General features: G+C 41.5%; 1 protein-coding gene across 6 annotated transcripts in view; it reads right to left on the reverse strand.

Annotated features, from left to right (window-relative positions):
- The window catches only part of LOC124233101 (dual specificity mitogen-activated protein kinase kinase 5-like), a 135,154-nt gene that overhangs the window by 48,086 nt on the left and 74,908 nt on the right, over positions 1-12,160 (reverse strand). The gene's annotated exons all lie outside the window — the stretch shown is intronic.

Here is a 12,160-nt window from a genome sequence, read left to right on the forward strand (position 1 = left end):
TATATAAATCTTTCTAAAAGGAGTCAAGCTTCTCCTTGCCAACATAAACAAAATATGCAGAATAGAATTCAATTCTTTTTTTAAAAACATGGAGTCATTCTTATAGACAGCAAAACTGAACTGTGTTGCAATATAGCTACGCCCTTGGGGCATGTCTGCAATGCTTTCTAAGTTGTCTTCTTTTATGGATTTTAAAATCTCTCCTCTTGATGCCAAAATGTTCAGCTGTCATTTTTCGGTTCCATCAAGGTCAGTTACAGTAGAACAGAAGGAGCCCTACTCTTTGACTGTCACTCAGTTTTCTCATCTGTAAAACGGAGTGCTGTGGAAAAGCAACATGACATGGGAAAACATTCTGTAACTCCTAAGGGTTAAGGATAGATTTCTGAATTTCCATAAAGGACCATATATATTAGTTAAGTACTCCTCATCATATACTCTCTATTACTTTTTGGATTTGTTTTTCTGAGATCTTGAAAAAACAAGTAGTAAGTTCTTATAATTACGCCCAAATTTCACTCAATCAATATTTATGAGTGACTACTGTACATTAGGTGCAATACCTGGAAGACAGAAATGAAAAGCCAGGGACTTAAGAGTTTAGTTGATAAACTTCTTATAACTGGGTCTGAAAGAGGAATTAATATAGTTTTGAATGAGGCGCTTGGTGCTGTCCTATGAATAGAATGCTCATCATCTTCCTGTGGGTGTGCCCCATCTCAGGGAAGACCTGACTGCCCAAGCCATGTGCTTTACCCCTGACCCCACCTCTCCACCCTCCCCTACACCCAATTACTCACCAATCCCGTTTATTCTACCTCCTAAATACCCTTCAAACGTGCTAAGGCTGTCCCAAAGCCCTCATAATTTCTGACCAGAACTATAGCTGCCTAACTGTCCCTCCCATTCCATCTTCCACAACTCTCTCAGAGTGATTTTTCTAAAGCACAAATCTGGCTCTGTTGATCCCCTACTTAAAACTCTTTTAGTCCCCCGACTGCTGCAAATGCCTTCAGGCACAGTGTATAAAGATCCCTAGAAATGTGGCCCTTGCCTCATCTCTTAATACTCTGCCAAGCGCTGAAGCCACATTGAACTCCCTGTAGGGGCTTCAAGACTCTCTGGAGCTAACTCCTACTGGCCCTTTGGGCTCCCCTTCTCTGTTGGGCCCTCTGGTACATTATCATCTCCTCTATTATCAGCTTTCTTCTCTGTGTTTCCCTAGCACCTTGTATATTTACAAATATATAATTGTAAATTTATATAGCTGCAAACATCATTAAATACCTTATTATGTGAGTAATACCCATTTATGTGAGTGGTTAACATGACAGTTGCTGTGCTCCTCTGAGAGCTCAGTCCATCAAGTCTCATACCACTTGTACTACCTGCGGTTTAGTTTAAAGTGATCTATTTATGTATGACTGTTTATGGTCTGCCTCCCTGACTCGAGTGGAGACTTTAACGGTGGCAATTGCATCTTATTCCCTGTCTCCAGTACCTAGCTCTGGGATTAATACAGGTTTACAGAATGATTGTTTGGGCTACAATGAATGGTTTTCAAACTATAATCTATGAAACTCTAAGGACTTTTATGTGGGTGCCAGGGGTGGGGTGGGGATAGGGTGATGATCTAAGCCTTCCATCCTTTAATCAAACCAGAATGGCTTCAAATTCCAAAAAAAAAATAAATTTAAAACTTGTGTGTGTCAAAGGACACCATCAATAAACTGAAAAGACAATCCATAGAAAGGGAGAAAAAATTTAAGTTTAGTATCCAGAATATGTAAAGAACTCTTACAACTCAATAATAAAAAGACAACCCAATTTAAAAATGGACAATGGAATTGAACAGACATTTCTTCAAAGAAGATATTCAAATGGCCAACAAATACATGACAATATGCTCATCATTAATCATAAGGGAAATGAATATCAAAACCGCAAGAGACTACTTCACATCCATTAGGATGATTATAATAAAAAAACCCAAAAAATAACAAGCGTTGGCAAGAATGTGGAGAAATTTGAACCCTCATAAATTGCTGGTGGGAATGTAACATGGTGCAATTGCTGTGAAAGAACAGTTTGGAAGTTCATCAAAAAGTTAAATATAGAATTTTCATATGACCCAGCAATTCTACTCCTAGGTATATATCCAAGAGAACTGAAAACATACATCCACATAAAAACTTGTACACGAATGTTCATAGCAGCGTTATTCATAACAGCCAAAAAGTAGAAACAACTCAAATGTTCATCAACTGATGAACAGATAAACAAAATATGGTATATCCACACCGTGGAATATTACTCAGCCATAAATAGTAATGAAGCAGTAATAAATGCTATGACGTGGTGTACCTTGGAAACATTATGTTAAATGCAAGAAAACAATCACAAAATGCCAGATATTGTATGGTCCAAATTATATGAAATATCCACAACAGGAAAATCCATAGAGACAGAAAGTAGATTAGTTAGTGGTTGCCAGGGATTGGAGGAAAGAGAGGAATTAGGAGTGACTGTTAACAAGTGCTGGGTTTCTTTATGGAGTGATGGAAATGTTCTGGAACTGAGTGGTATACTTTAAAGGAGTGAATTTTATGTGAATTATATTTCAATAAAAAAATTTCAAAGGAAAAAAGGAAAGAGAAATGAATTTCTCTATGATGGCCTCTGTACTTCACTGCTGTGTTATAGGACAGAGGTCCTTTTCAGCTGGATATAATGGGCCTCAGTGGAAGAAAAGATAAACTTAGACCACATTCCATTTTGTGTAGGACTAGCCCTGCTAAAAAAATCCATATTTAATTTACTTCAAGGAGCATTTCCTGAGCTCCTACTTGGGCCATGATCTTTACCAGGTGCTGGGATAAATCCTCATGCTGGATGACTTCATGGTCTACTGGGAGGCAAACTCACCAACTAAATTTGACTCGGTGTGACTAACAACTATAACACAGCTTTGTAAACAATGATACGCTGAATTCCGCTCACACTGGGCGGGAGTGTGGTAGGACAGAAGAGGTGGAGAGGTAACAGAGACAGCTTCAAAGAGGAGATGAGGTTTGACCTGTGGGCCTTTGAGGATGCCTAGGCATTTACAAAGTGAAAAAGAGGAGAAGGCCGTTCCAAGCCGGAGGAGTACCACCATAGGTGTGAAACTGTGGGGCAGCTTTGAAGACTAATGACTGACCCAAAGTGAGGCTGAAAAAAATACGCAGGCGTCTTAAATGCTGTGTTAAGAAGTTTAGATATTACCCTATAGGCAGGGGGATCCCTGGAAGGGTTGACAGGTTGAGATCTGTATTTTTTAAAAGACAATTCTGTGGGGCTGGCCCCATGGCTGAGTGGTTAGGTTCACGCGCTCCGCTGCAGGTGGCCCAGTGTTTCGTTGGTTCGAATCCTGGGCGCGGACATGGCACTGCTCATCAAACCACGCTGAGGCAGCGTCCCACATGCCACAACTAGAAGGACCCACAACGAAGAATATACAACTATGTACTGGGGGGCTTTGGGGAGAAAAAGGAAAAAAATAAAATCTTTAAAAGACAATTCTGTGCTGAATAATAGTCCAATGTATGGATATACCACATTTTGTTATCTATCCATCGGTCTATGAATATTTGAGTTGTTTCTATGTTTTGGCTGTTACGAATAATGCTGCTACAAACATTCGTGTACAAGTTTTTATGTGGATGTACGTTTTCAGTTCTCTTGGTGGTGGAGAAACAAGGCAGAGAGAAAAGCTTAGACATTTTTAACAACGCAGTAACAAAGCAGACTCTTCTCTCCTCTTCCTCCCTTCCCCAGTCCTAGGTTTTCTCATCCCCTTCTTCATACCTCTCTCTTCTAGAACAGAGATGCTGGCTGCCTCCTGGTTCACCCGGCTCATGTGGAGGTGCTTGGCTGTGTGATTAACCTCCTTCCTCTTATCCACTGAGCTGCCAGGTGCGGGCTGGCATCAAACGCTGCTTCCTTCCAGCATTGGACAGGTTTGCTGGCATTTCTAGTGAACATCAGAGGAGCCACGTCTAAGAGTCTACGTGAGGCCTCTCGTGAGTGCAGGTGTTTGGTGCGGAGGACTAGTGTCCCCATTCATAATGACTCTTGTTAGTACCACTGTAATGACGTGCATATGCCAGCCAGGCAGATAAAAGCCAGGCTCTCTTATGTCTTCATTAAGTTTTATGAGTAAATAGAGTCATACTAACTCACAGAAGGCATCTACTTTTATAAATGGAATTTTGTAATGATGAGCTGTTAAGTATGTTTTTGGCCAAGAGAGTCTGTTCTCAACTTAAGCAAGTCCACTTTACTCCTCCTCATCATTGAGGACCCAAAGTCAGGCCCCACAGCAACACTCACCCCTTACTTTCTCCTCTTCTTGCCCATCACTCAGCTGGTCACTTCCTTTCTGTCATCCTTCCCGCGACCGCCACTGTGGCATTCCTGTCAATCTGCTTTTCCTAGCTACAGACCTTACAGAGAAAGCCAGCATCTCTCCCACCTCCCACACTGGGGCACAAAGGTCCTCTTCTTAGAGCTGTGGCTTGTCATGGCTCTACCTGTCTATCGGCCTGGAACCCTGGCATTGTCACAGCGATTCCACTATCTTGATGGTGTCATAACCAAGAAACTGTTACCTAATCTAAGGTCACAAAGATTTACATCTATGTTTCCTTTAAAGAGCTTCATAATTTTAGCTCTTACATTTAGGTCTTTGATCCATTTTAATTTTTGTGTATGACGTGAGGGAGGGGTCCAAATTCATTCTTTGCATGTGGATATGCAATTGTCCAGCATTATTTGTTGAAAAGACTATTCCTTTACCATTGAACGGTCTTGGCATCCTCTCAGAAAACAAGTGACCATGGATATATGGGTTTATTTCTGGACTCTCAATTCTATTCCTTTTTTTTTTTTTAAAGATTTTATTTTTTTCCTTTTTCTCCCCAAAGCCCCCCGGTACATAGTTGTATATTCTTTGTTGTGGGTCCTTCTAGTTGTGGCATGTGGGACGCTGCCTCAGTGTGGTTTGATGAGCAGTGGCATGTCCGCGCCCAGGATTCGAACCAACGAAACACTGGGCTGCCTGCAGCGGAGCGTGCGAACTTAACCACTTGGCCACGGGGCCAGCCCCTCAATTCTATTCTATATGTCTATTCTTAGGAACTTGTTCAATCAACAGTGTTTTGTTTTAAAGATTGGTACCTCAGCGAACAACTGTTGCCAATCTTTTTTTCTTCCTTTTTCTTTTTCTCCCCAAATACTCCCAGTACACAGTTGTATATTTTAGTTGTGGGTCCTTCTAGTTGTGGCATGTGGGACGCCGCCTCAGCATGGCCTGATGAGTGGTGCCATGTCCGTGCCCAGGATCTGAATCAGCGAAACCCGGGGCTGCTGAAGCAGAGCACATGAACCCAACTGCTCAGCCACGGGGCCGGCCCCTAATCAACAGTTTTTATTTCTGGATTTTCTAGGCTTTTCTATATATAATATTGTGTCATCTGCAAATATAGTTTTACTTCTGCCTCTTCAACTTGGATGCCTTTTCTTTTTCTTGACTAACTGCCCTGGGTAGAACCTCCAGTACAATGTAGAATAGAAGTGGCAAGAGTACACATCATCCTCTTGCTCCTGATCGTAGAGGGAAAGCTTTCAGTCTTTTACCATTAATTATGATACCTGTGGGTTTTCAGTAGATGTCCTTTATCAAGTTGTGGAAGTCCCCTTCTCTTCCAAGTTTTTTGAGTGTTTTTAACATGAAAGGGTGTTAGATTTTGTCAAGTGACTATTGAGCTATCATGGGACTTTTCCCATTATTCCCATTATTCTACTAATATGATGTAATACATTGACTGATTTTTGTATGCTGGACCAACCTTGCATTTCTGGGATAAATCCCATTTGGTCATGACATATTTTTTTTATATACTTCTGCATTTGGTTTGCTGGCATTTTCTTGAGGATTCTTTTTTTGTTTTGTTTTTTTTTTTTTTTTGCTGAGGAAGATTTGCCCTGAGGTAACATCTGTTGCCAATCTTCCTCTTTTTTGTGTGCATGAGGAAGATTGGCCCTGAGCTAACAGCAGTGCCCATCTTCCTCTATTTTGTACGTGGGTAGCCACCACAGCATGGCTGACGAGTAGTGGAGGTCTGGACCTGGGATCTGAACCCACAAACCCGGGCTGCTGAAGTGGAGTGTGCCAAACTTAACCACTACACCACAGGGCCGGCCCCTCTTGAAGATTTTTGCATCTATACTGATAAGGGAAATTGGTCTGTAGTCTTCTTTTCTTGTGAGGTGTCTGTTTGGTTTTGGTATCAGGGTAATAATGGCTTCACAGAAGAAGTTAGGAAGTGCTCCCTCTCTATTTTCTGGAAGAGTTTGAGAAGGACTAGTGTTAAAAGTTTAAGCAGTTGGTAGAATTCACCTGTGAAGCCATATGATCCTGGGCTTTCCTTTGTGGGAAGATTTTTTAAAAATTTATTTACTTGTTATAAGTCTACTCAGATTTTGTATTTCTTCTTGAGTCAGTATTGATACATTGTTTTTCTAGGAATTTATCCATTTCATCTAGGTTATCTAATTTGTTGGCATACAATTGTTCATAGTATTCCCTTATAACTCTATTTCTGTAAGGTTGGTAGTAAGGTACCTGCTTTTGGTCCTGATTTTAGCCATTTGAGTCTTCCACCTGTTTTTTTTTTTTTTTTTTGGTCAATCCAACACAGGTATGTCAATTTTGTTGATTTTTCAGAGGACCAACTTTTGGTTTTATTGATTTTCCCTGTTGTTTTTCTATTCTCTATTTTGTTTATTTCTGCTCTAATTTTATTATTTCTTTCCTTCTGCTAGCTTTGAGTATAGTTTACTCTTCTTTTTCTAGTTTAAGGCAGAAGATCAGGTTACTGATTTGAGTTTTTTGAGGTTTTTTTTTTGGTGAGGAAGACTGGCCCTGAGCAAACATCTGTTGCCAATCTTCCTCTTTTTGCTTGAGGAAGATTGTCCTTGAGCTAACATCTGTGCCATTTTTCCTGTATTTTCTATGTGGGATGCCACCACAGCATGGTTTGATGAGCAGCGTGTAGGTCCACACCCAGGATCTGAACATGCAAACCCCAGGCTGCTGAAGTGGAGTGCACAAACTTCACCACCATGCCACTGGGCCAGCCCCAAGATCTTTCTTCTTTGTTTTTGAAGATTGGCCCTGACCTAACATCTGTTGCCAATCTTCCTCTTTTTTTTTTTCTCCCCAAAGTCCCAGTACATAGTTGTATATCCTAGTTGTATGTCCTTCTAGTTCTTCTATGTGGGGCGCCGTCTCAGCATGGCTTGATGAGTGGTGCTATGTCTGTGCCCAGGATTCAAACCGAAGAACCCTGGGCTGCCGAAGAGGAGTGCATGAACTTAACCACTATGACACTGGGCCGGCCCCCCTTTCTTCTTGTATAATGCAGGCATTTACAACTAAAAATTTCCCTCTGAACACTGCTTTCACTGTATCCCATAAGTTTTGGTATACCGTGTTTTCATTTTTGCTCACCTCAAAGTATTTTCTAATTTCTCTTTCAATTTCTTCTTTGTCCCATTGATTATATAGCAGTGGATTATTTCCACATATTTGTGAATTTTCCAAATTTCCTTCTGTTATTAATTATCTGTTTTCAACCTCCGGGATCCCTTGGCTCCTTGGCCATCTGTCTATTCAGTCTCCATACTCTGTAAATGCCACTGTCCTCTATCAAAGCCCTGTGTTCACCTCCTTGGGAAGCCTTCTTAGAGTAAGCACGTGAGATAAACTCTTCATCAGACCTACCTAGATGTTCTAATAGAGTGCTATGTCATGTCATCCCTGACACCAAATCCTTCTCCCTTTCTAGCCACACCAGGGAAGAACAATCGGTATATCTGAATTATTCAGCTAGCATCTTAGACAATTAAGCCCACTGTTTGTCTGTACACTTGGCCCAATTGTAGGCCATTACCGACCACTAAAAGTTTGTGCTTATATTTCAGAATCATTTTGGTATTTTACAAATCTTGTAGTTCTTACTAAGAAATCAACACTTTCATGTAGAAGATATTCCTGATTGGGTATAAAACATGACTTATATGAATCCACTTTTACTAGTAAAATGAATAAATAAACAGAAGCATAAATCAGGGATTTGCTAATTGTCCTGCTGAGCACCTACAGATGTTAGATAGAAATTTATTTTTAGTTGTAATATGCTTGAAACATATATATAGTCAGAGTAATAATCCATTTCCTGGTTGTCATATTTCAGACAACCTGAACATTCTGAAACACATCTGTGAACTCAAAAATGGTTCACAACAAAGTTTCAAGTCCTTCTGCCTGACATTTACTTTTTTCCTTTCTTATTTCTTTTTTTTTTTGAGGAAGATTAGCCCTCAGCTAACATCTGCCACCAATCCTCCTCTTTTTGCTGAGGTAAGATTGGCCCTGAGCTAACAACCATACCCATCTTCCTCTATTTTCTATGTGGGATGCCTGCCACAGCATGGCTTCATAAGTGATACAAAGGTCTGCACCCAGGATCTGAACTGGTGAACGCCGGGCTGCCAAAGCGGAATGTGTGAACTCAACCGCTGCGCCCCTGGGCTTGGCCCTCTATTTTTTTCCTTTCTTGACCTGACAAACTTTTACTCATCCTTTAAGACCAAGCTTAAATGTCACGTTCCCTGAGGGGCCTCTCCCAATCCACTCACAGAACAAACCTTCTCCTGGCAGAACAAACTCTCCTGTCTCTGGGTTAAATGGTATGCACCCTACACTGAACAACAATTATTCATTTCTGTGTCATATCTTTTCCAAGGCTTTGGACTACTTGGGGGCAGGCCCAAGGGAGAAGTCCCCACTTCAATCTTTGCAATTCCCAGCATGCACCTCAATCCACTGATGGCCCCCACTAGCTGGCTCCAGCCAGCCTGGGACTGGGGACTTAGATATCACTGCTGTATTCCCACTGGCCACATCCCCAGTGTGGCCAGCCCCTTGTTGCTAGGCAAACTGGGAGCTCAGGCACCAGGGGAAGTGTTAGATGGCTACATAGCCTCCTGAGTCCCAGCACATTGTGTTGGCCCAGGATTTGGGGCTGTGCTTCTGCTTTTCTACCCTGACTCAAAGACCTAGTCTGCAGTTGGCCTGGGTGCTTTGCCCAGAAGCTCAGTTGTGTCTAAGCTTGGGGGCTGTCCTGATCATGGCTGGTCCAACTTGGGCTTGCATATAGTGGGCACTTTTCATAACTATCTGTTGAATGACTGAACATAAGCCCACCTATTTTACTTCAGTAAGGAGGGCTTCAAGCCTCTGTCTCTCTTCTCAGATGAGTGTGTTTGACCTTACACATACCACTTGGGTATCTGATTTCATTTGGCATCTTCTAGTTTTGCCAGGGTCACTATCAGGAGTGGAAAGACTGAAGACAGATGGTCAGGTCACTGGGGCAGCAGGCAGTCACTGACAAGAAAGGGGAGTGACCATAGGAAACAGCGGCGATCACAAGAGAACATGGGAAAAGTACCAAGCAGATTAGCACAGCCATGTAGGGCCCTTTTGCCTGGGAGCAAACGGCTCTATACATCTCAAGAGGCGCATGCACATCACTGAGAGCCAAGGCCAAACATACTGGCAAAATGGTTGGTAAAATTCAGTGAAAGAACAAGGCAAGCCCCACACAACTCTATAGCCCTGGAGGGCATCAACACATCAAAGTTTAGTTCAGTCCCATTTTCAAAACAAGGACCTGAGTCATCAAGAAAAGGTTAAATGATAGTCACTATACTCTATCAACAGGCTGCCAACAGCAAATACATTTTAGAAACATTTCTTTCCAAAAATGCAAATTTTCTCATTGATGTTAGAGCTTAAAGTAGTAAATATCAGTTATGTAGACCATAAGGGCCACCTTATTCCCCAAAGATATCAGATAGCTAAGGCATCACAGCACTCAGAGGCAGGCAGGGACCTAGAGAGGGCCTGTTACACAAGGGTGTTAAAGTAAGAAGTTCTTTTGAGAGAACTCGGAGGCATCAGGTGGTGTCTTTAAGACATCACTCATATCCCAAGTTAGCCAGGTCCAAACCAGATACTCCACTCACTCCAAACTCCACCCACCACAATTAAAGTGGATTGCCCAGATTTCTGATTGGAGCTTGATTCTCCTGTTACCTCAGCTACCCTTCCAGTTCCCATTCTGTGGTTCCAGTTTCATGTTCATGATTCTCACTCCTCTGTGTGAATTTTGGTGTCTTCTATTTGGACACCTGGTGGCTGACTCTGGCTTTGTCCCACGATTCCACCTCCTGACTCCCAGACTGGCTCTGACGTCCACTTCTGGCCACTCTAGGGCTGCCTCCTGCCCACTTGTCTTGTTTTACTACTTCCTCACCCTTTGTCAGGCCATGCCAGGAGGTCAAGTGCATCCACATAATAATGAAGTATGTTACACTGGGCTTTGCTCAGCTATTTTGTACATGACTCCAAATACTCCATCTTGTTTGAATTAGGGGTGGTACTTTTTGATCTGACTTTAATAGAAACAGTACATACTATCAATAGATATCCATTCCACAATCAGGTACGTCCCACTCCCAAGGAGTAAAATGGCTCAAATCCTGGCTGGTTATATGCACTCAGGAATAGAAGCCCTAAAAGTCAGATGCAAATGAAGACAGACAGTTAATTGCCTTCTGGGCTCCAGGTCTGGGCAGACTTAGCCCTAAAAAGCCATTACAGAAGACGTTCTTAAACTTTAATTTGCAAAGAGTGACCTGGGAAGCCAGTAAAATGAAGATTCCTGGGCTCCACCCCTAGAAAGTCTAATTTAGTGATCTGGGTCCAAGAATCTGCATTTTTAACATGAGCCTTAGGTAATTCTGATGCAGTTAGTCCTTTCTCCCTTTGAGAAACACAGTATCACAGCAATGAGAAATCTGGCAAACACGGGATAAACACAGTAATTAAAGGACCCCTCAATCCTTTCTTACCTAGAAGCTATGGTGCACCTTGCCTAAGGCAGGTCATCTGGCCAACTCTTTCCTAATATTCTTACTACTGAACATCAGCTCAGTTCTAAGACCAACTTATGTTTGTTTTAGTAATGACAATGTGAAGTTCCCAAGTTTCCATAAAGAAGATATTTTAATATGTTTTTAGTGTAAGTGGGAATAGGTGTCTAAATTATATTTTTCTCTCAAATGAGGAAGAAATGTTAAAAAAAACACCCATTTAAATTACATGCTGTTGTCCTTCATCACATAGGCTTTCCCTCCTTAGACAGAACATCTCGCTACAATAATTTCAAAAGTCTCAGGATTTTGCCCAAATAAGTAAAATATTTTAAATTTAATAGCAATCACTGCTACTTTAAATAAGACATGGAAACATCCATTTCATGCAGAAATCCTTCAAATTAGCTCTCTAGTAAAATATATATTATTGGTGAAGAGTGTCTGCACCCGAACATTTGATGCCAGGAGCCTGGCAGGCAGAGAACAGCAGAGTCCAGGAGCAGGGCAGGCTGTGCCTTAGACCGGGAGGGCCAGGTTTCTCTGGGCAGGTCCCTAAGCAATCCTGGAGGGGGACCTCAGGAAAATCAGTTTAATTGGGAGGATTCTGATGTGGATAGGATGCTTTTGGAATCTAAGATGACAGAAGATGTTGATGAGCTGTTAGATCCAGGAGGCCTGTCTGATATTTGAGAAAATGGGGCCTCCATTTGTTTCAGGACGATGCCTTCATTTTTGCACTAACATGGTTTATGGCTTGCAGGGGATATATGGACTGACTGATGCAACCATTAAGGATGTTAGAGCCCCATTCTTACTATTATTGTGATATGTGTACACATTTGCTTTTTTCCTAGGAGGATCTTTATTTTTTCTCCCAAAACTCATAACTGGTTATACAGATGTTTAATTGAGAGGAATAATTATGAATTACGATTTGTTTTTTTCTTTCAAACTTTCCTATCTGAATCATTCATCGCCTTCATTACAAGTGTTTTAAATATTGTAAAATTAAAGTTTAAAAAAAACCAATGCTAGTAGGTAAGCCCAAGCCCAGAGAAACTCAGTTTTTAAACATTAATGTTTCTTAATTGAGAGTCTTCTGTACTATAAGACT

Source organism: Equus quagga, unplaced genomic scaffold, assembly GCF_021613505.1.
Source record: "Equus quagga isolate Etosha38 unplaced genomic scaffold, UCLA_HA_Equagga_1.0 153_RagTag, whole genome shotgun sequence".
Classification (NCBI taxonomy): Eukaryota; Metazoa; Chordata; class Mammalia; order Perissodactyla; family Equidae; genus Equus; species Equus quagga.